This window comes from Sorex fumeus, unplaced genomic scaffold, assembly GCF_029834395.1.
Source record: "Sorex fumeus unplaced genomic scaffold, SorFum_2.1 ptg000024l, whole genome shotgun sequence".
Lineage (NCBI taxonomy): Eukaryota > Metazoa > Chordata > Mammalia > Eulipotyphla > Soricidae > Sorex > Sorex fumeus.
In genome coordinates this window covers 57,674,692-57,700,222 of record NW_026606081.1, presented here as the reverse complement: position 1 = coordinate 57,700,222, position 25,531 = coordinate 57,674,692, and the positions used below count along the sequence as shown (strand labels likewise).

Below are 25,531 nucleotides of genomic sequence, written 5' to 3'. Positions count from 1 at the left end.
TCTCTGTGACCCCAGTGCTGTGAGCAACACCTGCCGCACCGTGGCCAGGGAGTGGCCCAGCCCACTAAGGCCTGAGAGCTGTACAGAGGCGTATGGCCTGGCCTGCTCCGACTGGGAGCACAAGCTGAATGAGTGCGGGTCCCCTCGAGGATGAGTGAGCAGGAACAGGGGAGTGGTGGGGAGGAGGGGAGGGCGGAGTGACCTAACCTAGGGGCTGAGGGCCGACTCTGATGCAGTCATCGGGGCTCATCCTGGCACGACCTGGCGGGGGGGGGTGGGGGGGGTGGGAGGGGGGGGTGACGTACAGGGTGGGGTGGGGTCAGCCACAGGCAAGGCAGGCTCCTTGGCCCTGGGCTACCCTTCTGGGCAAGGATACCTATTTTCTTTCTTTCCTTTTGTTTTTTGGGACACCCGGCAGTGCTCAGGGTTACTCCTGGGTCTGCACTCGGGAATCACTCCTGGCGGTGCTCAGGGGACCTATGGGGTGAGCCATGCACCAGGCAAGCGCCAAGTCTTGACGCCAAGGTGCCCACGAAACACAGTGTGCAACAAGGGACTCTACAGAGAACGTCAGGGCCATCAAACGCTACGAGGAAGTCAATCAATTCTGAAAAAACACAAAAAGATGCAAAAGGAGGGGCTGAAGTGAGAGCACAGTGGGGAGGGGTTTGCCTTGCTCTCGGCTGACCAAGATTCGATCACCAGTCCTGAGCACTGCCAGGAGTAATTCCTGAGCATCACTGAGTGCGACCCAAAAAGCCAAAAAAAAGAAAAAAACAGCGCGAAAGAAAATGTGTTTGAGCTTCACACCCTACCGAGCGGCTCTTCGGTACGGCCACGGCCCCAGAAGCACAAGGACTTAACACAGAGAACCAGCAGCTTGGAGCAGAAAAGCAAATGGACTATGTGTTAAACCGCGCCATCATGACTGACCGGAGGGGAAAGGGTGTTGCCCCCTTCGCCCTATCCTCTCTGGAAAGAAAGGTGGCGGCCGCACGGGAGCCTGGTGGACAGCAGGTTTGAGCCGGGGGTCGGGGGCGGCAAAAACCTCACGAGAAGGGGGGCGTTCCGGCCCGTCCTTCACGCCCTACCAAGGTCGCCAGTTGCCCCCCACGAGTGGCTCTCTGGCACGGCCACGACTCCAGAGCACAGAAACCAATCTCTTAATTATCTAACTTTTAATAGAAATACTTCCAGGGTTAATAAGTAAAAGAGCAGAAATCCAAACCCAGCTGTAGAAAGCAAATCATTTCACAACGCTTTTTCAGCATGTCTGATTTGGGGGGGGGGGGGTTGTAAACTCTAAATAATAATGGTGCATCTTTTATCGAAACAATGAATCGAGTCAAAGTAGACAGAGTGTTAACTAGAACTCATCTGTCTCACAGGAATTGGGAGGGGTGGGAGGTGGGGTTCTATTGGGGTTCGCGGTTAAAAATAAGTATTGGTAAAGGGAAATGTGTTTGATATTTACACGACTGAGACCTAAACCTGAAAGCTCTGTAACTTTTCCCACAGTGATTCAATAAATAAATAAATAAATTATAAAAAAAAAGAAAAAAAAGAAAATGTGTTTGAGCCTCACTGTCTCCCTGAGACTTGAGCACTCAGTGCCGTGTGTGAGCCCAGTAGAGTCTCCGGCCTAAACATGCCCCGACCCCCTCACCCCCATGCTCCTGTGTTTGGACCGTGACCCTAAATCCTGTGATGGGACCACATGTGTCCATGACAAAGACGCTAGCAGGCTCACGCCCCAGAACGTCCCTGCTTCACACAGGCATGGCACACGGGTCCTGGCCTGCTAGTGGCCGGCAGTGATTTGGCAGGAAGCAGAGGTGTGAGCCTGAACGTGGGTCAAGTCCGTTCCTTCAGCCTGAAGGGGAGGAATGTCCGAGAGGGGGTTTTGAGCACTGCCTCACAAGCATGAGGTCCTGAGTCCAAGTCCCAGGGGTCACATGTGCACCTGGCACAAAGCCGGCACAAACCAGGCAGCTCTGCTGTCCCAGCACCACGCAGGAAGGGGGGTGACCCCAGGGGGAGGGCCACCGAGAGAGGAGGGGGACACCACAGAAAGGAGGAGGGAACACAGGGCAGGAGTTGAGGGCTGCAGGGCCGGGAGCACCGGGCAGAGAGCAGCCCTGGGGAGCAGGAGGCCAGGAGGGCGCCCCTTGTCACTGGCCACTCGAGGCAGTTGCACAAGCCGTGTGCAGACCCACGAGGCTGACAGGGCGCCAGCGACGGGGCAACCCCAGCAAGGATTTTTCTTTAAGTTTTGGGCCATGGGGCCAGAACTCTAGTACAGCGGGGAGGGCGTTTGCCTTGCACACAACTGACCCGGGTTCAATCCCGGCACCCCATAGGGACCCCAGAGCACCTCCAGGAGTAAGTCCTGAGTGCAGAGCCAGGAGAGACCCCGGAGCATGTCCAGGTGTGACCCAAAAACAAAACAACAGCAGAGCAAGCGGAAGGGCCCGGAAGCTCCGAGCCACGGAAACGCCGAGGTTGGTTGGTTGGTGCCCACTCGCCCCCGACCCCCGCCAGGCCAGGCCGGCCTGGGATCAAGGTGCGCGAGCGTCTCCAGACAGGATCTGCCTCAGCGGCTCGGTGCGTTATCTCAGCCTATCACCCAACTCCAGTGGTATTGACTCTGGTTATCTCCTTGACTGGCTATCTTGGGCATCTCTGGGGCCAGCCGCCAATCTCCGTCCTCCCACCTGGCCAGGGCGGGATCAGGTGTCAGCAGCTGGGCCCTGAACACCCCACCTGCCCGTCCAAACGCAACGCAAGCACAAAGGCCAGGCTCGCCCCCAACTCGTAGGACACGACCAAGCCAGGGGCCCCGGAGAGCACTGGGCCCGAGGACGGGTCCCAGAGACCCCCAAATTTCCCTTGTTCGACGGCCCGGCCCAGCAATCTGCATCAACCACTGGGCCCGAGCTCTCTGCTTTCCTTCTGCTTGCTCAGCGAGACGCAGCACCTCACACCTGTGTTTGGAGGGGAGGAACACCAAACTTTTTTTTTTTTTGGCTTTTTGGGTCACACCTGGCGATGCACAAGGGTTATTCCTGGCTCTGCACTCACAGGGGTTACTCCTGGCTCTGCACTCAGGAGTTACTCCTGCATTGCTCAGGGGACCATATGGATGCTGGGACTCAAACCCGGGATGGCCACGTGAAAGACACACGCCCTACCCACTGTGCTATCTCTCCAGCCCCGGAACTCCAAACTTTATATAGAAAACAACGTATTTCACAATGCCTTTTCAGCCATTCTGATTGTTGGGGGGGGGGGGTAAATTCTAAACAATCATGGTGCATCTTTTGTCGAAATAATGAATGCAATCAATGTAGAGGAGAGTTAAGTAGAAATCATCTGCCTCACAGGCATTGGGTGGGTGGGAGCTGGGGTATATTGGGGTTCTTGGTGGTGAAAAATGAGCACTGGTGAAGGGTGAAGGGAAAGGAGTTTGATCATTGCATGACCGAGACTTAAATCTGAAAGCTTTGTAACTTTTCCCACAGTGATTCAATAAATAAATATAAGAAGAAAAATAATAAATAAATAAAATTATGAAAAATAAAAAAAAGTAAGGTGGAGTTCAAGCCCAATTCAATCAGCTAATCAGTGGCTGAATAAATAGCAGTACTCCTACATTAAAAACAAACGAACGAAAAACACTGTCCTTGTGAGGCGAGTGCATCAGCAGCCTGATGGCACCTTCAGACTCCAGATACCCCAAAATTGCTGCTGTGTCTTTGGCCAGACCCCAAAAACTTGGGGCAAAGTTTACCAAGAAAGTAAACGGCCAAAAGTTAGGTATGTGGGAAACACACCCACAAGCCACCTCCGGCTCAGCTGTATCATTGGAGGCATGGCCTCTCTGGTTCCTGATTGAACTGCTCAATGGCCATGATCCCACAGACTCAGAAACACATCTCGAAACCCAGTGGCTTTTGGCAGAAATGCGTCTGGTCCCTGCAGTGCTGGGCCCATGGGTTCATGCCTTGGCCTGTTCCCCCTGGCGGCCAGGTGGCCGCTATCCTCCAGAGGTCACTGGACAGTCAGGCTTGGGCCCTCAGTGACAAAAATTGTTGGGCCTCACAGGATGGGGGTGGAGCCAGTCCTGTCCTCCCCATCCCAACGAGACCCCAAGTCATTGTCCATGAACGGCCTCTCTGACTCCTGATCAAGCTGCTTAATGACCAGGATGCCAGAGACTCAGGAGCAAATCTCGGAACCCAGCATGTTTGGGCAGAAATCCCTCCAGATTGAAGTGTTCAAATTTGGAATTTCAAAATCACGTGGCCACTACTGCAGCCACACAACATCATAGGTTATTCATAACCAGCAATAGAAAACAAACTGTCTACTGTTGCCTTTTCAGCAGATCTGAGTGTTGGGGTAAAATCTCAAACAATAATGGTGGGTCTGGTGTCAAAATATCGAATGTGATCAAAGTCGAGAGAAAATAATTTGGAAATCATCTGCCCCACACATAGGGGGAGGGTGTGGGATGGGGATATACTGGGGTTGTTGGTGGTGGAAAATGGGCACTGGTGAAGGTACGGGTGTTTCATTGTATGACCAAGACTTAGACCTGAGAGCTTTGTAACTGCTCTCATGGTGATTCAATAAATAAAATCATAAAAAATAAAAAAAAAGTAAGGTGGAGTTCATGCAGAATTCAATCAGCTAATCCGTGGCTGGATAAATAGCAGTACTCCTAAATAAAAAAAAAAGAGAGAGAGAAATCCAGAAAAACACGGCAAATCTGTACCCCAAGCACACTCCTCCCCAAACGATCCATTTTCCCCCACCCGAGATAAAGCCGACATGCTATGGGTCACATCCTCCTGCCACTGACCCCCAAAACCCGACGCTCCCTCCTCCCACCCCGGGGACTGATGGCACAAACTCCATCTTTGTGTCACGCCGTACATGAGACATTTGTCACTAGAACCTGATGACTCACTTCAGAACCTCAACAGAAGCCACAAAGATGGGGAGCACTGCTCGGGGAGCACCATGCAGAGGCTGCTCAGACCCTCTCTGCCTCTGTCCCCCACCTGCTCTGGGGACGATGCATAGACAAGTGGCCAGGGGTTGAGAACAGAGGAACCAAGCCTGGAGGAAGCGGGTGCTTGTGTTTTGTTTTCTCTGGAGGCCTGTAACTACGGCTCCTCTTAAGAGACAAAGAAGGCCGCAAATAGGCAAACACTCTGAACACGGTTAGCACCCAACTCTGATTTACCGCCAAGATCTGCTCTAAATGAACCTTAAAAGGGTAAGCTAAATATCTCTCAGGGCAGGGCAGAGCCTGGCAAGCTCCCCGTGACGTATTCGATATGCCAGACACAGTAACAACAAAGTCTCCAATGGAGACGTTACTGGGCCCGCTCTGGTATTAAAAATGGGAAAAATACAGGCCATCAAGTCTGCCGGAGGGGGAAGGGTGTTGCCCCATTCGCCCTCTCCTCTCTGGAAAGAAAGATGGCGGCCACATGGGAGCCTTGTGGACAGCAGGTATGAGCCGGGGGAGTGGGGGTGACTAAAACCTCATGGGTCGGGGGGCGTTCTGGTCCGTCCTTCACGCCCTACCGAGGCCACAAGTCGCCCCCCGCGAGCGGCTCTCCAGCATGGCCATGGCCCCAGAAGCACAAGGACTTAATGCAGAACCCAGCAGCTTGGAGCAGAAAAGTGAACGGACTATGCGTTGATCCAGCCCATCAAGTCTGCCGGAGGGGAAAGGGTGTTGCCCCATTCGCCCTCTCCTCTCTGGAAAGAAAGATGGCGGCCACATGGGTGCCTTGTGGACAGCAGGTATGAGCCGGGAGTGTGGGGGCGACTAAAACCTCATGGGAAGGGGGGCGTTTCGCTCCGCCCTTCACGCCCTACCGAGGCCACCGGTTGCCCCCCGCGAGCGGCTCTCCAGCACGGCCAAGACTCCAGAACACAGAAACCAGTTTCTTAACTATCTGACTTTCAGTAGAAATACTTCCAGGGTCAATAGGTAAAATAGCAGAAATCCAAAACCAACATTTAATTCTTTAACCCAGCTCTAGAAAGCAAATCACTTCACAATGCTTTTTCAGCATGTCTGATCTGGGGGGGGGGGGGGGGGTAAACTCTAAATAATAGTGGTGAATCTTTTATTGAAACAATGAATCTAATCAAAGCAGATAGAGTGTTAACTAGAATTCATCTGCCTCACAGGGACGGGGAGGGGTGGGGGGTGGGGTTTTATTGGGGTTCTTCATGGTAAAAAATAAGTATTGGTAAAGGGAAATGTGTTTGATATTTGCATGACTGAAACATAAACCTGAAAGCTTTGTAACCTTTCCCACAGTGATTAAATAAATTAAAAAAAAAAAAAAAAAAAAAAAAAAAAAAAAATGGGAAAAATAAAAGTCCATTTTGTATTTCTTGAAAATGTCAGCTTGACTAGAAGCTGGGGGTTCCGAAGGCAGTTCTGTTTCATCCCGCAGCACAAATGCTTCCTCCCTGCTAGAGCTCTGGCTCACGTCTGTCCAGCGTCTTCTGGACAGGGAAACACCAGCCCTGGGAGGTGTGGCGTGATGGGACACTGGCACACAGGAAGCACCTCAATTTGGGTCATTTTCCCCTCTCAGGACTCTGAGGACCCCTTACCCCTCGGGCAGCACCGCATGACATTCTATCAGGAAGTTACATAAAAATCAGTCTTCCGTTCCAAACAAAATTTCAGGAGCTGCAGACACAGTTCAAGACTATATACAGCCTGAAGGCACAGGACATATGCAAACGGCATCTATTCACTGTCATCAGTGAGCCCCGTCACCCGCCTCACGCTGGCATTCAACTTCAAAATATCCAGATAGAGGAAATTTTTATGTGTCAGGGGGAAAAATCAGAGTTAGCAAGAGCTCGAAGAGAAGAGCAAGCCGGCAAACAGGACTGAGAGAAGGTGACCGGAGGTGAGGCCGGTCGTCTCTGGCCTAACCCGGGTCCCAGCCCCAGCTGCCCTGCAGAACCCGCCAGGGGATACCCCACATGCCTCGGAAAACTCACGGACACCCCACATGACATGGAATTCCCCCCAATGCTCACAGCCGCTGAGTACTGACTCACACCCGCCCTTCCATGCAAAAGACCTGAAGGAACAAGGATCCCCAGGTCGAAGCTTCTAGTGTCGGGGCTGGAATGATAGTACAGCGGGGAGGGCATTTGCCTTTCATGCAGCCAACCTGGGTTCAAATCCTGGCATCCCATATGGTCCCCTGAGCACCGCCAGGAGTAAATCCTGACTGCACAGCCAGGAGTAACACCCGTGCCTCTCCGGGTGCAAAAAATTAACAATAAAAGATAACACCGTGGAGGTGTGCAGACTGGGGGCGGGGTGCAGAGGGAGACCTCCCAGAGAGCCTGGCCCAGAGTGAGCCTAACATCCCCAAAGACCCTGTAGGATGGCTCCGCCAGGTCTGGGGTGCAGCCTCACACTTGAGTCTAAGCCACCCTGCTCAGGATGTCCAAAGAGTCCTCAGAAAAGAACCGGAAACTCTGCATTGGAGCAGACCACAGAGGATGATGAAGGGGAAGGAAAGCATTAGGGGGCCTCTTTCGAACTGCTCAGGGGCCCAGGTGACTGTTCAGAGCGGGAACTGTGTCTGCCTGCGGACAGCTAAGCCGGCTCCTGCCCGGCCCTGCCCAGCCCCGAGCACCCAAACAAAACATTCATGTTTAAAAACGGCGTATTACTACAGAGACACCTCTAACAACTCCCACCCGGCGAGGCTCAAGGGATAGGCTCTGCACTCAGGAATTATTCTGGTGGTTCTTTGGGAGCCCCCCAGCGCTTTGAGCCCAATCTAACTGCTCACATGACACACGCCAGGGTGCCCAAGTTCTGGGGTCCCTCGAGCAGAATACCCGGAGTGAGGGCCACTGCGAGCAGCTCAGGTGAGCAGAGCCGTGGCTACCCCTGCCGGGATGCTGACTTGGGGGCCATCGTGGCTCAGGGCGGGGAGAAGACGTGAATGCAGCATCCACGGGGGGATGTGGGGCCCTTGGTTCCGACCTGTGTTGGGTCTGCCTGTTGGGATGGCCCCACCCCGCCCGCACAGGCCAGGAACGACCCTGGGTGTGACCGAGACAGCCCCTACACTCAGCTGGGGTGACCAAGCCGCTTCCTCAAAGCTTCCGCACTGCTGACTGGGAACAGAAGGAGCAGAGAGGCCTCTCCCAGACATGCAATGACTCGCGTGGAAGGTGAACCCCAAGTCCTGTCACCACACAGGGTCGGGCAGGCCCTTGTCCTATCACCACACAATGGCATGCAAGCCCTTCCCTGCTCCAAGACTGGGGTGGGGAGAGACCATCGGGGGAGCCCAGGAAAGTTCTGGATTCCACAGGCCGAAGCCCAGAGACGTGAGCAAACCCACGGGGAGCTGGGTGACAGCAGTCCAGAAACCAAGCGAGCCCCAGGTTCTTTCTCTTAAGGTGCTGCTGAGACCAACATGCTGAGGGAAAGGGGGCCTGGAAATCTGGTGATGCACCTGCGTTCTCGAAAGGTCGTGTCTTGAGACCAGCAGTAGCAGTATCACAAATCAACTCACACACCCAAGAACGCAGGGAAATGCGATTGTGTCTCAAACACACCTGCACAAGCTTCCAATGGCAGAGGGCGCAGAGGGCGCAGACAGGCACCAGGAGCGCCGGGGCCATGCACGGGTTCAAGCTGACTCCCTGGCTTGGCACTGGGGGTCACACCAGGCGGGGCTTGGAGGACCATATGGGGTGCCAGGGAACGAACCCGGGTCTGCCAGGGCCAAGGCAAGTGCCCTACCCACCTTACTATCTCTCTGGCCCTGGTACGCCATTTTTAGAGGACATTATCAAGCTGATGTGTTTCCCCCTTGCATCTTCCCCTTCATTCCGGTATTTATTTTCCCTTTCCCTCCCTTTCTCGCTTAGGCTGAGGGTCGCACACTCTCCGTGGTGGTTACCCACTTGGCGGGGGGGGGTCTCACTCGGCCTGCCAGAGCTCCAGCCATGCCCACTTTCCCCTATTTCCAGTGAAAAGTACGTCATAGGAAAAGCATCTGGTTGAAAACTCACATAAATCAATGCTTTTGGGTCTAGAAATTGTCTTAAGGGACTAAGCATGGAGAAACCTCACCGCACAGAAGAAAGAGCCAGAGTTCTGGCCCGGGCGCCACTAAGAGCCAAGCTGACACTTTGAAAGAGAAATATTTCAGAAGTGCTCCCTGTCATAAAGATAGTAAACAAAACATATAAAATCATATTTGCAAACAAAAAAACCACCTTTTAGAAAAATACAACATTTAAAAAAGAAAAACTCCTGGGCGCCAGATAGACAGTTCAGTGCGAAGGTGCTTCCCTGATATCAAAGAGTCAAATATGGACCCCTGAGGACCCCCAAGAGTAATCCCTGAGCATCACCAGGTGAGGCCCCAAGCAAAAACCAAAGCAAAGCAAACAAATAAACATGTGCTGAAAATAACCAGTAGGAAACAGGCTGGGACGGGCGTGTGGGAGAAACAGAATTTCCCGCACACCCTGCGCCCAGCCCTGAGGTCACACTGCAGAACCTCAAGAGTTTGAATGAAAAATGTAGGCAATTGTATTTCTAGAAAATGAGAATGTAAGATTAGAGGCTTCAGGTCTTGCCAAGACTCAATCAAGGGGAAAGGCGGGTCACGAAAACAAAATCCCTCACAAACCTATGTTTCTTCTGCAGGCCCGTGGGCAGCGGCTGCGCTCCTCGAAGCGGGGGCCCGGGAGAATGCGCAGAACTTCCTCGATTCTGCGCCAACCAGGCCGGGAGAGCAGCTGGGCCAGCCGCATGCTGAGGGGGGCATAGCCGAGATGTCCGTGGGGTTCTGCGGAGGATTCGAGAGGGACACCTGGAGTCAAGCAACTCCTCTCTGCCTAATGGGCCATGGGATCTTTTTTTTTTTTTTTTGGCGGAGGCCATACGCTGCGGTGCTCAGGGCTCCCTCCTGGTGCTGCACTCAGGGATCACAACCTGGGTTGGCCGCATTAAAGGCAAATGTCCTCCACGCTGCCGTCCTGGATTTGACTTTGGGGAGGAACACAGTGTGCTCCAGCCTACCCCGCTGAGCCCTGCCATCTCCACCCTCTACCCAATTCCCAATCTCTCTCTTCTCTCCTTCTCTCTCTCCCCCCCACCCCCACCCCTACAGCTTTATGCATCAGACCTGGTGGTGCAGAGCTGACGCATGGCTCTGCCCTCACCTCTCCTGGCCCTGACTCCTTCTGTCTCAAACCAATCTCAGAAAGCTGCTTGGTGTCCCTGTGTGCTGGAAGGTGCCAGTGCCCGGCAGCCCGTGCAGAGGGCAGGGGCGTGGCCAAACCCCAGCACCGCTGGGTCTGAACATTCAACGGTCTGCCCGGGAAAGATTCCATCCGACCCCCACAGAAGAAAAACTGTTCATCGATTTGGTGAGAAACTTCTCCTATGGAAACTTGGCCCACTGTGGGGAGGGAATGTGGAGAGCTCTAAGCCCAGCCAAGCTACTCTCAGGCATTCTTCCAGGGGCCGAGGCCCCAGGGCACAGCCACGCCCAAATCTCCCAAGGGTGAGAGTGACAGCCCCTAGCATCACAGTGACCCCCAGTCTGAAACCCCCCTCTCTCACAGTGACTCTGAGTCCAGCAGCCCCAACTGCCCACGGTGAGTCAGTTGTGTTGGTCCCCAGTCCTCTTACTGGACTTTTCGCTGACCAGAGGCTTCCTTGAGCCCAGACCAGCCTCCCCCGCCCTGAGGCCTAAGTGGACAAGGGCCCCCATCGTCAAAAAGTGTCCCCCAACAAGCCCCACTCAGTCCTGGCTTCTGCAAGGGCAGCGCCTTCCCACCAGCAAGATGCCACACCACTGGGGAAATGTGTGTGTATGTCTATGTACGTGTCTGTGTGTGTGCTGGCGCGTGTGCATGTGCGTGAAGGCTCGGCTCGCCTATTAGATGGCGTGCATGTGACTGCGTGTGCACGAAGACTCGGCTCACCTGCTCATTCACATCGTCCATCCAGAGGCGCAGGGTCTTCCGGATGGCGGGGTAGCTGTTCCTGCCCCCTGCTGGGGCCGCAGCAGCCCGGCCTTCTCCAGGTTCTGTAACGTCAGGATGTGCTCGTAGCCGTATGTCTGCAAGAGAAGTTGGGGAGCCTGCTAGATCTCCCACTTCCGAAGAGGGAGCGAACATTTTCACTCTCATTTTGATACTACTGTTTTTGAGTCATACCTGGCAGCATGCAAGACAAGTGCCTTACCCCTTTCTAGCTCTTGGTTTGTTTTTGTTTTTTTTTTCTTTTCGGGTCACACCCGGCGATGCTCAGGGGTTACTCCTGGCTTTGCACTCAGGAATCACTCCTGGCGGTGCTCGGGAAACCATATGGGATGCTGGGAATCGAACCAGGGTCGGCTGCGTGCAAGGCAAACGCCCTACCTGCTCTGCTATTGCTCCAGCCCCTTTCGAGCTCTTTGGATCCCACATTTTCACTTTAAAGCCAGAATACATGGGCCCAAGGTAAGGAAGATAGATGACAGTGTACTCAAATGACTGAGTAGGAAAAGGAGGCCAACCACACCTCCTGCCGTGCTATTTTCCAGATGTCTCCTTTGTTTTGTTTGCTTTTGCCCCCCCACTTCCTGTGCTCAGGGATCAGTGCTGGTGGGGCTCAGGGGACCCATATGGGTGCTGGGGATCGAGCCTAGGTGGGCCACGTGCAAGGCCAACTGCCTTTTTAAAAAATTTCGCCCTTGGCAAATGAGTCACTTAGAAACACTGACCTGGAGAATTTCTCTTTTGTAATAATCCAGAACCTTCTGCTTGAGCCCACTGTTGCACACCGACTGCAGGCAAATGAGCCTGAGCACCTTGATGAGCGGATGCTTCTGGGCGATGCAGTCCTCCATATAACTGTTGACCTAGAGTCGTGGCAGATTCATGCGTGAGAGCTGGGTCTGGGCCTGCAGGCCTGGGAGTTCCCGGGCCCCTGAGAGGCCCAATCAAGGAGAGGCTGGAGACTGGCTCACGCTCCTGCCCACACTCCCTGGACAACCTAAGCTCCAGGGGCTGCAGGCGGGTGCAACTGTCCCACTTGTCAGCGACACCTCAGCAGCATCAGTAAAGTAGCAGGGACTGTGGGGAATTTGGGCGCTTGCTTGCTGCAAGTGAGAATGCGGGATTTATTGACGGGCAGACAGGAAAAGCGATCATATAACCCACGCTCTTATATTATCCGTGATGGGCTTCAATAGTCTTGGGCTTCAGGGCTGGGTCTTATTTCTCTGAGGACAGCGAACAGCAATGGAACACATGCACACACACATGCAATGGAACACACACACACACACACACACACACACACACACACACACACACACACACACACACCACCCCCGGTCAACAGAAACCTATCCCTTGGCAGAATCTCTTTCCGCACATTTTGCTCTGCCCTGGCAGGTATTTAGGCCAGACACGGGAATCAAAGCGATTCCTTTCCTACCTCGAGTTCTGTTTGCCAATCTGGTTAACTATCGGCTAAAACGGTTTTAGTGTTCACGTACCTTATCAGTGTCTATTCCGGACATAAACTCCTGCTCCACGGTTAACTGATCAAAGAAGTCTTCAGACGCTGAAACATAATTAACGCACGAGCATTTCAGAAGTGGGAGAAATGCTCATTTCTCCCAGAGGCATGCAAAGTAGCAAGCAAGCACCAAGTTTAAGTCATCACCGGGAAGGCACCTTCCAGAACAGTGAGGCTGACAGCCTGTGCCCCGAGGTGCGCCTAGACACAGAGCCCCGGGGCCTGGGCCCTAGCAGCTCCCCCTTCACACTAATTAAAGCAATTTCCCAAGGGCATTTTACTTTGGTTCGTTTGGGGGCCACCCCCGGTGGTGCTCAGGGATCACTCCTGGCAGGCTTCGGAGACCATATGGGACTCCGGGATCCAACCCGGGCCGGCTGTGTGCCAGGCACTGCAGTACCGCTGCAACTCCAGCTCCTTGCAACATCCGACTGAAACCAACCTCAGCAAGTAGTGCCAGGTCTGGCGAAGCAGTGCTGGCGCCACCCGGAGCCTGGGAGAGCCCTGCTGCACCACCTGACCCCGCAGAACCCAACAGTCACACTCGGAACATTTCTGCGAGGACCCAGCGGCTGGCACAGGGAACAATGCACAAGTGAAACAGTAGCCGGGGCCCCCAGAAGTAGCAGGGAGCCAGTGACACACCCTGAGCCTGAGCCCGGGACGGGGCACTCACTCGTCACGTCCTGGATGCGCTCGGCGATGGAGGTGTGGTTGTCCAGGGAGCCCCGCGCCGCCTGCATGTGGGGTAGCTGGGAGACGAACTTCTTGATCTCGCCCACCGTCTTGGTGTTGTGCCTTTCCTGAGGGAGGGGAGAAGGTCACGACAGTACTGGGGACAGCACTCAGGGCCCCACACACACACACACACACACACACACACACACACACACAGGGCGTGCCCCAGTCACAGCCACAGCAGTGCTGGGAAGGTACCCAAGGCCACACACACACACACACACACACACACACACACACACACACACTGTGCCTCAGCCCCAGCCCTGGCTGCCAAGAGTGCATTTCTAAGAGTTTAGGTCTTTGGGTTGCCCAGGGCACGTTTGAATCACGTGCAAGGCAGTGCCCCGGGCTTCCTCCTGGCCTGGAGCTCAAGGATCACTCCTGGCCTGCACCGGGACCACATGGAATGCTGGGGAGTGAACCCAGGTCAGCTGCATGCAAGGTAAGCGCCTGGCCCGTTGTGCTATCCCTCCGGCTCCCCCAAATTAATTTTTAGTGTGAGAAACGGACACAAAACGAATTAGGCTATAACCAGATCCCACAGCCACACGAAAATAGAAAAGGCAGGTTGGTGGGTCCAGGGACTGCGACAGCCACATCCTGCAGCACTGGGAGACCATGTGGACAGGGAGGGAGCCCAGGTCCCACGCAGGCCACACCTGACACTGCATGGTCCCTGCCAGGGATGTGGAGCTCAGCAAACTGCCTTGAAGCCACAAAAGCTAACGCTCGTATAGCCTGAGACCTCAGCAATAGCAAATCAAGTGTAAAACGTTTCCTGGGTCCAAGCTATACAGTGGGGGAGGCGCTTGCTCAGTGCCCGGCCTCCCCACAGAACCCCGAGGCCTGCCAGGAGCCAGCCCTGAGCACTGGCAGCGGGAAGGGAGGGAACTGGACACCACGGCGAGCTCGGAGCTGGCACAGTGAATGCCCGACACTTCTTATCCATAGCTTTATAAGTCACGGTGAGGAGATAAAAAATTGAGGAACAAAACCCAAGTGAGACAAAAGCAGCTTCAGAAATACAACAACCATGGGGTCGGAGTGACAGAACAGTGGCGAGGTGCTCGCCTTGCATGCGACCAGCCTGGGTTCGATCCCCAGCATCCCATGTGGTTGCCTCAGCCCACCAGAAGTGATCCCTGAGCGCAGAGCCAGGATTTAGCCCTGAGCACCTCTGGGTGTGCCTCCCCTCAAAAACAAAATCCAAAGAAATACAAATACTGATATAGTGGAGATAACTCCTAAAAAAGATGAAATCAGGAAATCCATCCTTCAAGGGAAAAAGTGATTTTTAAAAACTTCCCCAGAGTTAAAAAATTCAGCTTCTATCATTTTACTGATTCAGGTTTCAAAAGTGAGCTGAACCCAGAATAAAGAGCAGCAGGAGGGCGCGAGGTGCTAAGGAAGCTGGGGGCCGGGGACTGTGCTCTCAGTATCACCCGCCGTCCCCGCCTGCTCGGGCTGATCCCGGATTCCCTAGATGCAGGAGCAAGTGGAGATGCCGCCACCGCCAGCGGCTGGGAGGAAGGAGGGAGGGACAGGGAGTGCGGACGGTGACTGGCAAAGGACCTGATACCAGGAAAGGGCCTGGCACCACCTTTCCCCAGGCGCCCGCAGCCCGCCTGCCACCTGGCCCCAGGCCCCAGTCACCTTGAAGGCGGCCGAGATGACCTTGGCCTTCTTGCTGAGCACGGCGCCCACGGCGTTGAAGTTGCGGTCTCGGATCTCGGCGTGGAGCTCCTCGGCTGAGTTCAGCGGCAGCTTCTTGGCCTCTGTGGGCAGGTCCTGCCCATCACCCTGCCTCTTCGGGGCGAATTTCTCGGGCGGCAGCTTTACATGACCTGCACGGGAGGGGACACCCCAAGTGAGACTCCAGAGACTTCCTTTCAGGGGAGAGCACTGGGCTTTGAGTCACTAGCTGCGCACGAGCGCAGGACGCTCACACTTTTCACGCACGGCTTCCCTGGCCTGGCCCGTGGGCCGCCTTCTGCCACTGCCAGCCCGAACCGAACTCAGGATGGGGCCACCCGAGGAAACATGCCCCAGGGCGGCCCAATGTCTGTCCTGCTGGCGTGTGCAAGTGCATGCAGTCTACACCGACATCTCAACAAGCCAAGAGGAGCCCAGGATGGGGCTGGAGTGATAGCACAGCAGGGAGGGTGTTTGCCTTGCACTGGGCAGACCCTGGTTCGAGTCCCAGCATCCCATATGGCCCCCTGAGCACCGCCAGGAGTACCTCCTGAGTGCAGCGCCAGGAGTAACCCGTGTGCATTGCCAAGTGTGACCCCTGTCACTGTCCTCCCATTGTTCATCGATTTTGCTCAAGCGGGCCCAGTAACGTCTCCATTTTGAGACTTGTTACTGTGTTTGGCATATTGAACACGTCACGGGTAGCTTGCCAGGCTTTGCCGTGCGGGCAAGATACTCTTCGAAAAAGAAAAAGAAAAACAAGATCCCAGGAATCACCTCAGCATGGAAGTGTGCATGAGGGCGGGAGACAGCTCCGACGGCTTCTTTCCTTTCTTTTTCCTTTCTCTGATATTTGGGCCACACCTGTCAGTGCTCAAGGCTTATTCCTGGCTCTGTGCTCTGGGCTTATTCTTGGCAGTGACTGGGGGAACCATATGCGGTCCTGGGGACCAAACTCACCCTAATTGTTGCACTGCCTCTAGCTCCAAGTTGGTTCCTTTCAAAAAAACATCTCCTCCAGTTTCAACACAAATCCCGACGTGTCTACACACCATCAGCTCCCCTGCTGTGGGTCCAGAGAGACGGGTCATCGGGGGCAGCTCACGCTCAAGTCCAGCTGTCTTCCTCTGAGCACTGCCCCGTGTGGGCCCTGAGCACTGTGGGGTGGGTGCTGAGAATCATAAAGCAACAACAAGAACTCCTGCACTGGAAAATGTGGGGAGAGAAAGGGACCGACGGAAGAAAAACACTTCTCGGATGCTTTCCAAATCCTAAGCCGCTCCGAACAGCCCGGGTGCCAGCGTCTGGAGACAGCACGCCACGGTGGCCGTGGGACCCGGGGCCTGAGCACATGCTGAGATACACGAGGTCGGCAAGACCTCGCATTCCAGCTCAAAGCTGAGGGGCAGCCGCTGGCCCAGGCAGCCTGCACGCAGCTCCTGCACGGGCCTGCCATCGCCCTCGGTCCAGCCACGGGCACAGAGCTGGGGGGTTATGGGGAAGCCCAATTTCCCCTTGTTTTTCAGATTTCTCTTAATTTTTTCTTTTTGGGAGGGTCACACCCAGCGATCATAGGAGTTACTCCTGGCTCTGCACTCAGGAATTACTCCTGGCGGTGCTCAGGGGACCATATGGGATGCTGGGAATCGAACCCGGGCTGAGCCGCATGCAAGGCAAACGCCCTACCCACTGTGCTATCACTCCAGCCCTCTCCCTTAATTAAATGTTTGATCAGCAGGAAGTGTGTGATGTGAAGAGACTGTGAGTTCCCGAAACTCCTTCCTCCCGGAGGCACCCCTCGAGCCCCATCTCTCACACCTCCGCACCCCCAACCCCTCTGCCAGATCCCCCGAGAGACTTGCAGAAGCACCAGGAGGTGGGGACCCCTCGCACGGGGTGCTCCTGTGCCAGTGACAGCTCGGAGCAGGAATCTGGGGAGGGGCTGTGTGTGTGGCATCACCCCCCAGCTGCTGCCAGGCACAGCCCCAGCGGCCCCAGGGCCACGGACTGGCCCCACAGAGCAGAAAATCACCGAGATCAGCCCCACAGTCCCTTGGGCACTGCTTACGAGTGTCCCCACAGAAGGAAACAACTTAAGAAGTTATCCTTCGGAACAACTGGTAAAAAACAAAACGGAAACACCTCCATAATTATTAAAGAGCAGGGAAACACTTTGTTGTGTGGAAATGCCTCCACGTGTGGTCCTGTTCTGCTTCCGTGGCCGCTGTCACTGAGCCATGCATTTACCACTGCAGTGACATACACACTAACACACATGAACACACACACACACACACACACACACACGCCATCGCAATTCACTCTGCGATAACCAGCTTGGCACACTGGACAGACAGCACTGTCCGGACTCGGCCAGCACTCAGCAGCTGCAGGGCTCTGTGTCCCCAGAGAGACCCCATGCAGTTAGCTGCATCCCCGTCCTTTCAGACCGGGGCTCTATCCCCAGGGCTGTTCCCGGCCAGGGCCACTCCTAAAGGCGCTGGAGTTACCCCTCTTGCGGCCTGGGGCTCCCTGTTCTGAAGAAAAGACACGAATCAGACTGTGGGAAACTTCTCGGACTGTATCCCAGCAGGAGCTACTCCTGGCTCAGTGCTCACCGGACAAGGCAGGAGCGCAGATGGAACCGAGCGCTGGCTGTGCACCTGGCACTAGCCCCGTGAGCTTTCCTGGCCCCCACTCAGATCTGAAGTGCTACAGAATCTAACATCCGGGGCCAAACCCCCCTGACCTCGGACCCAGGCACCCCTCAGAAACACTCTATTCCTCACGCCTCCCTGGACGGCCTGAGCAGCGGGGCTGCACACCGCATGGACCTCTTCACAAGGCCTGCCTCGGTTTCCCCGATGGTGTCCTGGCTCGAGCTCGCTTTAACCTTGGGCTGAAAGTCAGTGCCTGACATTTTCAAGTATTCTGACTTACACACAAAGGCCGCACCTTCGAAAACAGACACTTTTGAGATTGATTTTACTCAGCTAACCTATTAGTAACTGATGTCACTTCACTTACTGTTCTGGATGCCATAAATTTCATCGATGAGTCCCTCGTATGTCAGCTGAGTCGCAAGGGGCGTTAATAAATCCACATTTCGATCAAGCAACAAGAGGTTATCAAAAAGAGGAAATATGGAATTCTGGCTTCCTGTAAACTCTCTCTTCATCCTGATCATCATATTGGCCACTTGCTGGAAACAAAGTACAGAATCAGGCAGAGCCTTTTTAGCAATGGGCGGATTTTTAAATGAAGCTAAAAAAGAGTCCAGCAATCCAAAATTTAAAAATAAGACGGAAAAAAATCGAACAATAAAATAAAACAAGACAGGCCTGAGACAGTATGGTGGGTAGGATGCTTGCCTTGCAGGTGGCTGACCCAGGTTCAATTCCTGGCACAGCATACGATCCCTCAAACCCTGCCAGGAGTGAGCCCCGAGCACTGCTGGGTATAGAGAGGGTGGGAGGAGGGAGAGTGCGAGAGAGGGAGGGAGAGTAGGGATGGAAAAGAAAAGATAAAGAACAGAAAAGAGAAAAGGAAAGAGGGCTGGGAGACAGCAGAGGGGCCAGGGGTCACGCCTTGCACGCAGACAGCCTCAGTTTGGTGGCCCTAGCACAGAGCCAAGAGCACTGCGAGGTGGAGCCCCAATCCCCACCCGCAGGAGAGAGGCTCCCCTCCCCGCCCCGGCTCACCCTGGCGCATTCGCCCTTGCCGAAGATCTGGGGGATGGTCCCGTACAGGGCCTGCAGCATCATCAGGCCCTTGGCCGCGTGGTACAGGCTCGTCTGGTCGCTGTCCAGGTAGCACTCCTGTGGGAGAGGGCCGGGCGCATGGGCACAGGCTCTGCGAGTCAGCACCGAGGCTCCAAGGCAGCTGACTCTACTGGGGGCGAGTATCGCTGGGCGGGCGAGGAAAGGCTGGCATCCGCATGCCCGCGTGACCACACGGCAGAATACTCTGGGCTTGCAGAAGGGCAGGCAGCCTCTCCCACATACAGCAGCGAGTGTCACAGGGGACAGGAGGAGGGCAGCCACGGTCTCGGAGAAGGGCCACAAGGTCCATTTAACACACAGACAAAAAGAAACATCTTTGGCCCAGAAAGAGGGAAGAGCACGCACGCGCCCCCAGCCGGGCGGTTCAGCAGGTCTGACAGAGCACACACGGTCCCCAGCGGGCCCTCAAGATCACTCCTGCGCCTCAATCCCTTCATCCAGCAAGTGCAGAGAGCAGAGGAGGGAAACCAAGCAACGCGCTTCACCTGCACTCCACCTGATGCGGCGGCACTGCTGGTGCCCATCGTGGGACTCTCTTTATTTTTTTCCTTTTTGGGTCACACCTGGCAATGCACAGGGGTTACTCCTGGCTCATGCACTCAGGGACTACTCCTAGTGGTGCTCGGGGGACCATATGGGATGCTGGGAATCGAACCCGGGTCGGCCGCATGCAAGGCAAAGGCCCCACCCGCTGTGCTCTTGCTCCAGCCCCTCATCGTGGAATCTTTGACCCTGTCTAAGGCAGCGGCCTGCGGGAGTGCACCCCAAAGGCGTGAGGACGAGGGGTGCAGACTGGGGGCGGGGTGCAGAGGGAGACCTCCCAGATAGCCTGGCCCAGAGTGAGCACAGTATCCCCAAAGGTCCCATAGGATGTCTCTGCCAAGTCTGGGGTGCAGCCTCACACTTCAGTCCAGAACAACCTGGTTGGGATGTCCAAAGAGTCCTCAGAAAAGGACCAGAAACTCCGCATTGGAGCAGAGCAGAGAGGAAGATTCAGTGGAAGGGAAGCATTAGGGGGCCTCTTTCGAACTGCTCAGGGGCCCAGGAGACTGTTCAGAGTGGGAACTGTGTCTGCTTGCGGACAGCTAAGCCGGCTCCTGCCCGGCCCTGCCCAGCCCCGAGCACAAAAACAAAACATTCATTTTAAAAAATGGTTTATTACTACAGAGACACCTCAAACAACTCCCACCCGGCGAGGCTCAGGGGATACCCCTGGCTCTGTACTCAGGAATTATTCTGGTGGTGCTTCGGGAACCATATGGGTTGCCGGGGATTGAACCTGGGTCAGCTGCGTGCAAGGCAAATGCCCTCCCAATGTATATTGCTCCAGCCCTTGTAATTCCTCTTTAAAAGCCCCTAGGGCCATATCTGGTGGTGTGTGGGTCCCTCCTGTCCTGAACCCGGGGCTCCCCAGGTGATGCTGGGGCTCTAGCCCTCTAAGCTATATCCCCACCACCCATAATTCCGTATTAAAAAAATTTTTTTTGACGTTAACCACAGGGGCTGATGGCACAGCGGGTAGGGCGTTTCCCTTGCACGTGGCCTACCCGGGTTATATTCCTCCGTCCTTCTCGGAAAGCCCGGCAAGCTACCGAGAGTATCCTGCCCGCACGGCAGAGCCTGGTAAGCTCCCTGTGGCATATTCGATGTGCCAAAAACAGTAACAACAAGTCTCAGAATAGAGACGTTACTGGTGCCCGTTCCAGCAAATCAATGAACAATGGGAGGACAGTGCTACAGTGCTAACAACAGAGGCCAGAGCGATAGTGACCAATGCCAGGCTACTAGAATGCCAGGAGTAACTCTGAGCATCGCCAGATGTGTCACTCACACACACACACACACACACACACACACACACACGTTAACAACACATGTCTACCCTGCATGCTCTGCTCTGCTGTAACTGGGAGTGGGGTGAACCTTTGCATTATCAGCCGAGTTCTACCCTTCTCAGTGGATTTCACAGGGCCGTTCAGCCCCCAGGGCCATTTGCGAGGGCCCAGCGCTAAACCCACTGATACTACATACACACATTTTTACTCAGTCCCGCCTCTATGAGCGGCGCCGGGAGCATTGGGGCTGGGCACGTTTTCAGGCTGACTCCCTGGCTTAGAACTGGGGGTCACACCAGACGAGGCTTGGAGGACCATATGGGGTCCCGGGAACGAACCCGGGTCGGCCGGGGCAAGGCAAGTGCCCTACCCACCTTACTATCTCTTTGGCCCTGGTACGCCGTTTTTATAGGACATTATCAAGCTGATGTGTTTCCCCCTTGCATCTTCCCCTTCATTCCGGTACTTTTTTTCCCTTTCCCTCCCTTTCTCTCTGAGGCTGAGGGTCGCACACTCTAGGTGCTGGTTACCCACTTGGGGTGGGTCTCACTCGGCCTGCCAGAACTCCAGCCATGCCCAATTTTCCCTATTTACAGTGAATAATATGTCATAGGAAAAACATCTGGTTGAATGTGTAAACACACAAAAAATAAAAGGGCCGGCGGTCTATCTCTCCCACAGCCCATGTTCGGTGGTCTCAGGCCGTTTCCCCACTCCGGGGAGGTGGATGGCATTGGTCAGGTGAAGGAAGGAAACGGGGACCAGGCTGGTTGGTCTTAGCAGCAGTTTATTACAGGGAAGAGATGTATGTCATGGAGGCCCCAGGATCTCTCAAGCATGTGCTACTTTGTTCTCTCAGCTTCTGTCCTCAGCCCCATCTTCCCAGGTTCTCTGATGCACATGTCCCCCCAGAGAGCCCTTAAATCTCCCTTATATAGATCACAGTACCTCTAAAGGGCGCAATATAATGATGTCATCAAAAGGAGTTACAGAAAGAACATTGAGGCAGCAAACCATACATTGTTTCTTTATATCCACACTGTTTCTTCACAAGTGCAGGCCAGGCATCCTGGCCTCACCTTTTACAAGCTACAAGCACTTGGATTAACACAACAAAGACCAGTCCCTAGAGTTTGGAATCTACATCAGCCTGCCTGGAGCCAGGCATCTACATCCCAAAGATCAGGCCTGGCTTAGCACCTGGGATCTGCATACCTAAGGCCAGCTAGGTTCCTGTGAGCTAAGGGAAACTGCCTCAATATACTGAAATCATTTACTGAAGGCTGTTTGAAGGATGTTTGAAGGGAGTCTAATCCAAGCTAGTCAGGACACACAGGAAAACTGCTTCTAGGACCTGTTTCTCCTCTCCTTGTCCAACCAACATATAAGCATACATAATATTAATCATTTTGAATGGACACAGTAAGAAATACTGTGAGCTTATAGAATTGCTCTCCTAGGGCCATCTCGATCTCAGACTGCAGTGCTCAGGCCAGATATCTTTTCTATTCCTAGCAGCAGGGTCCTAGTCTCGTCGTTACTTTTGGATCATGACAGCATTTGCCTATGATCAAACTCTTAACTTATAGTTAAGAACCGTGGCACCTTGGCCTGGCCCATCGCGATGCCAGGGTAGCACATAACTTACTGCCTTGCCCTGGTTCCATCCAGTCCCTCCTCGGGACCCTGCCCTTGGGGTACTAGGAAGTGAGGGCAACTGAGGCTTAAGTTGAGAAAGCAGATGCCCGGGAGCGAATAATATCCAAAGCCAATTAAATTCTAAGTTATAAAGCATAATATGAATTAATTGTCTTCCTGTATCTATACAAAAGGACACTGCATTAAAGTAAACTGCTCAAAAGACATAAGGAGAGGAGAAAGGCAATATTAACTTACAGTACAGCTTCAGTGTCTAAGAAGGATGAGACCTTACAAATTGGTTGGGGAAGAGAGCATAGAAGTGGTTACGGACAAAGTAATGGGAGAGACTTGGGAGCACTGTGATGGGTGCAACCTGATAAACCTAAGCTCCGTGTACTCCAACAGTTGAAAACTCACATAAATCAATGCTTTTGGGTCTACATATTCTCTTAAGGGACTAAACATGGAGAAATCTCACCCCACAGAAGAAAGAGCCAGAGTTCTGGCCCAGGCGCACCTAAGAGCCAAGCTGACACTTTTAAAGAGAATTTTTTCAGAAGTGCTCCCTGTCATAAAGATACTACACAAAACATATAAAATCATATTTGCAAACAAAAATCCACTTTTCAGAAAAAGACAACATTTAAAAAAGAAAATCTCCGGGGGGCCAGATAGGTAGTTCAGTGCAAAGGTGCTTCCCTGGCATCAAAGAGTCAAATATGGACCCCTGAGGACCCCCAAGAGTAATCCCTGAGCATCACCAGGTGAGGCCCCAAGCAAAAACCAAAGCAAAGCAAACAAATAAATATGTGCTGAAAATAACCAATAGGAATCAGGCTGGGACGGGCGTGTGGGAGAAACATAATTTCCCGCACACCCTGCACCCAGCCCTGAGGTCACACTGCAGAACCTCAAGAGTTTGAATGAAAAATGTAGGCAATTGTATTTCTAGAAAATGAAAATGTAAGATAAGAGACTTCAGGTCTTGCCAAGACTCAATCAAGGAGAAAGGCGGGTCATGGAAACAAAATCACTCACAAATGGCTAACTGGAAAAACGCAGTGACAGACTCGACTATTTCTGGCTGGAGCGGCCCTGCCTTCCACTCTCGAAGCTTCCTCCACAGCCACAGTCAAGTCAGGGTGGGACGGGCACAAGGACAAACATCGACCAGCAGCAGAGAAACACCAGAAATAAACACATTTAAGGACAATTGATTTTTGAGAATTCAGTAAGGGCATTAACAATTTTAAGCGAATTCGTTGAAACAGGAGGGTCTCAATAAGCAAGAGGAGCAGCGGCCCGAGAGACAGCACAGGGGAAGGCGCTGGTCTTGCACGCAGCACACCTGGGTTCTATCCCCGGCACCACATATGGTCCCCGAGCATGGGCAGGGGTGATCCTTGAGCACAGAACCAGGAGTAAACCTTGAGCACTGCTGGGTGTGGCCCAACTCCCGTCTCTCCCCAAAAGGAAGAAACTGGAGGCTTCCAGGAATCACTGAAATGCCAGTGTCAGTGTCACCATCACAAACGAGGCAGAAACGAGCGTCAAGTTCAAAGGGCAAAGACTGAACTTACTCGGAAGGCGCCCTCCGATTCCATGGAGAGAAGGTCCCCGTCGAAGGGAATGAGGTCCAGGCTGTACTCCTCCCTGTGGATGAAGGAGCCCAGGACGCCCCGGTCCTTCAGCCGCTGCTCACACAGCAGGCTACGCCGGGGCACAAACAAGATGTGGAAATCTCTTGTGGGTCCACGTCTGTCTTCACTGCAAGAGAAGGACCGTGCGTTAGCCCGAGTCCCCGAGGCGAGGACTGCTCCCCAGGGCCCCACCTGCGCCTGACACACAGTGGGCCCTAAAGAGACGCTTATGAGCTACCCCCCACCACTGACTCGGCCCAAGATTCTAGTTTTCTTGCTCTCTTGATTTTGATGCTTTTTCTGGAAACCGCTGACCTGTGCTCTGCCAAGGGGCAGTGTTACTTTCTCTTGGGCCATTGATGGGACATGAAAACTCTCAGGGTTGGGGCTGGAGCAACAGCACAGCGGGTAGGGCGTTTGCCTTGCACGCGGCTGACCCTGGTTGGATTCCTAGGTCCCAGCATCCCATATGGTCCCTTGAGCACCACCGGGGGTAATTCCTGAGTACAGACCCAGGAGTAACCCCTGTGCATTTCCACGTGTCACCCAAAAAGAGGGAAAAAAAAGCATCTCAGGGTTATTGCAACGGACATCTGTTTCTTGCAGAAAAAACATGTTTTTATTTAATCAAGCAATGTGTTGGCTTGTCTATAGGAAAATAAAAGGTTGCTCCACACCGCACCCGATCTTGTGCAAACAGCCCGCATGCTTTTAAGTCCTTAGGGGCCACATCGATCAAACGTAATGCAGACTGGGCTGGTGCATTTCCTCCATAGATGCTGCAGCATTAAATTTTAATCAGTTTCTCCTGACTTTGCTTATAAAATTTGAGCATATCGTATTCAGTAATTGAAAAGCTGTTTTTCGTTTTTTTTTTTTTTTTTTTTTTGCTTTTTGGGTCACACCCGGCAATGCACAGGGGTTACTCCTGGCTCTGAGCTCAGGAATTACCCCTGGCGGTGCTCAGGGGACCATATGGGATGCTGGGAATCAAACCTGGGTTGGTCGCATGCAAGGAAAACGCCCTACCCGCTGTGCTATTGCTCCAGCCCCAGCTGTTTTTCTTTTTATAAAGAAATTTGGGTCCTTCTACTGAGACAGGATGCAGCTTTCTACTGTCCTGAGAGAGGGCGTTTATTTGGTTAGCCTGCCTCCCCAAAACCCAATACACAAAATTTCCCATTCTTTATTTACAGTTTTTGGGTCACACCTGCAGGTGCTCAGGGCTAACTCCTGGCTATAGGCTCAGAAGTCACTCCCGGGAGACTTGGGGAACCGCACTGGGTTCCGAGGATCTATCCTTGGCTGACTGCAGAGTATCCTGCTCCTGACCCCCCACTCTCCTCCGACACACTCTCACATCTGTCCAAAGATCCACTTCCCAAAGCGCTGGCAAGCAAAGGTGTCCTGATGAGCACTCAAACCACTAGAGGAATGATTCCGTATGGACCCAGCATCAGCTCTGAGATACCTAAGCACATTTTCAGCCATTATATCCATCAGTTCTAGCCGGGGTCTGACGAAAAAATTGATATTCGTGACATCGGCTGCTGGCAAGAGGCTTCCTTTGAGTGTGAACATTTTCTCCACCTC

At 53.7% G+C, this 25,531-nt stretch overlaps 1 pseudogene; it reads right to left on the bottom strand.

Annotated features, from left to right (window-relative positions):
- Nucleotides 1-236: 236 nt before the first annotated feature.
- LOC130023417 (vacuolar protein sorting-associated protein 33A-like) lies at nucleotides 237-25,531 on the bottom strand (annotated as a pseudogene).